Source organism: Arachis duranensis, chromosome 4, assembly GCF_000817695.3.
Source record: "Arachis duranensis cultivar V14167 chromosome 4, aradu.V14167.gnm2.J7QH, whole genome shotgun sequence".
Classification (NCBI taxonomy): Eukaryota; Viridiplantae; Streptophyta; class Magnoliopsida; order Fabales; family Fabaceae; genus Arachis; species Arachis duranensis.
This window is the reverse complement of record NC_029775.3, coordinates 94,802,544-94,805,395: the sequence shown is the minus strand read 5'-3', so window position 1 is coordinate 94,805,395 and position 2,852 is coordinate 94,802,544.

Sequence of the window (2,852 nt, the reverse complement as noted above, 5' to 3'; positions counted from 1 at the left end):
AGAGACTTCTCTTGGAGTTAAACGCCAGCTTTGGTGCCAGTTTGGGCGTTTAACTCCCATCCTTGTGCCAGTTCCGACGTTTAACGCTGGGAATTCTGATGGTGACTTTGAACGCCGGTTTGGGCCATCAAATCTTAGGCAAAGTATGGACTATCATATATTGCTGGAAAGCCCAGGATGTCTACTTTCCAATGCCATTGAGAGCGCACCAATTGAGCTTCTGTAGCTCCAGAAAATCCACTTCGAGTGCAGGGAGGTCAGAATCCAACAGCTTCTGTAGTCCTTTTCAGTCTCTGAATCAGATTTTTGCTCAGGTCCCTCAATTTCAGCCAGAAAATACCTGAAATCACAGAAAAACACACAAACTCATAGTAAAGTCTAGAAAAGTGAATTTTAACTAAAAACTAATAAAAATATACTAAAAACTAACTAAATCCTACTAGAAACATACTAAAAACAATGCCAAAAAGCGTACAAATTATCCGCTCATCAATAAACAACTCGTGAAAATTGACCTTTATCATAAGGGGGAATAAAAATGAAGTGTAGAAATAACTTAACAAAGTCCGGTTACACGAAGTCAAAACTCCAAAAGGAAACTCATAAATAAAGTATTCAAAAAGCTAATAGCTATTACAAAATAAATTATTCAAAGACCCATAAGTCAGGCCCTTCCAAAACTTATAAAAAACTATGGAAATTAAGAAGTAGTGCCAAATAGAGGATTGAGGTCTTCACCGGTGCTGGCATCTTTACCCTGGGTAAGAGGGGTCGAAGGGTGCACAGAAACCGGCATAGTAGGGATAGCAGCGAAAGACGAAGGAGAAGTCTTAATGTTAATGACCTCAGGCTGGATCTCGGAAGTTGCAAAAGCTGGTCCTATAGTCTTTGGGTCGGGTAGAGGGACTTCCTCCTCATCTTCTAGGGTTGAAACGATCTTCCCATCAACCACTATGTTGTCTTGACCAAATAAGGAAAGATCGACCCTGGGAGCCAGGACTTGGACTTGAGCTTTCAGATTCTCGAATATTTTGTCCATGCCCTCAACCACAAACTCCTGAAGAGAGACATATTCTTCTCAAGCATTTTTTAACTCCTCCTAGAGGTCAAGCCTTTTCCCGTAAACCCGGATATAACTCTCCTCCGCCCTCTTTTTCACACTCCCGACGTCTTAATTCGGGCCTAAGCTTTTTCTAGATCGGACTTTAGCCCGACCCTCTCCTCCTACAGCTCCTTCTTTATTTCCTTGAGCTGCTCTACCTCAGATCGGACAGCCTCAAGGGAACTTTGGGTAAAACTGAGACAAAGCCGTACATATTCTCACTATTTGGATCCCATTCCAAGCCATAAACTAGAGGTGATTCTGGATAGCCACATCATCCATGATGATACGGCTGTGAGAAAGAATGTTTCTCTCACTTCAGGAAAGCCTGTCAAAATCTTTGTCGTAAATGCCCCCACCTTCAGCAACTTTCTGTTTTTTAGGAGGAGGCTCTGAAGACAAAGGAGAAGAGGGGATTTTCGTGCTATCAGAAGGAGATTTAGGAGTGATAATTTGAACAAAAAGAGTAGGGATGATTTTCCTTTGAGATGAAGCACCCGAGTCCACCTTATTAGGTGAAGGGCGAGTGGAAGTACCCCCGGCCTCCTTATCTTGAAGACCTCTGGCCACGACTGTCTTCTGGGTCTGGCACAATTCTTTTATAGCCGTAGTCTTGGGAGCCATAGTTTATACAAAAAAGAAACAAAAGGCGTCTTAGTAAAACGAATCATAGGCAATGACTCACTAAAGCTAAAGGTTGGAAAGCTACCTAGCTTGGATATAAGCAAACTGGGGTTCCCTAAGAATCTTTTTGTATCCAAGTGAGGAGCCTGGCCTCAACACTCTTGCAACACATTCACAAAACACTTTTCAATTTTCTCTAGATTACCTACACTATACTTGGCTATCACAGGTTCTTTTTGCCAGTACAAGGGAAAGGAAGGTTCATCATTCTCATATAAAAAGAAAGGTCGGGCACCCTCCACGGCTCGAATTTTAAAGAAATAGTTCTTGATATCATGAAAATGTTTATCAAAAATGGAAAAAACTTTCCTACCCTAATGATGAGCGGATAATTTATACGCTTTTTGGCATTGTTTTTAGGTAGTTTTTAGTAAGTTCAAGCTACTTTTAGGGATGTTTTCATTAGTTTTTATGTTAAATTCACATTTCTGGACTTTACTATGAGTTTGTGTGTTTTTCTGTGATTTTAGGTAATTTCTGGCTGAAATTGAGGGACTTGAGCAAAACTCTGAAAAAGGCTGATAAAAGGACTGCTGATGCTGTTGGAATCTGACCTCCCTGCACTCGAAATAGATTTTCTGGAGCTACAGAACTCCAAATGGCGCGCTCTTAACGTCGTTGGAAAGTAGACATCCAGAGCTTTCCAGAAATATATAATAGTTCATACTTTATTCGGAAATTGACAACGTAAATTGGCGTTGAACGCCAAGTACATGCTGCTGTCTGGAGTTAAACGCCAGAAACACGTCATGATCCGGAGTTGAACGCCCAAAACACGTTATAACTTGGAGTTCAACTCCAAGAAAAGCCTCAGCTCGTGGATAGATCAAGCTCAGCCCAAGCATACACCAAGTGGGCCCTAGAAGTGGATTTATGCATCAATTACTTACTCATGTAAACCCTAGTAGCTAGTCTAGTATAAATAGGATAAGTTACTATTGTATTAGACATCTTTTGACAGTTTAATCTTTGACTGTTTTAGTCTTTAATCATTTGTTCTTTTGATCATTCAGGGGGCTGGCCATTCGGCCATGCCTGAACCTTTCACTTATGTATTTTCAACAGT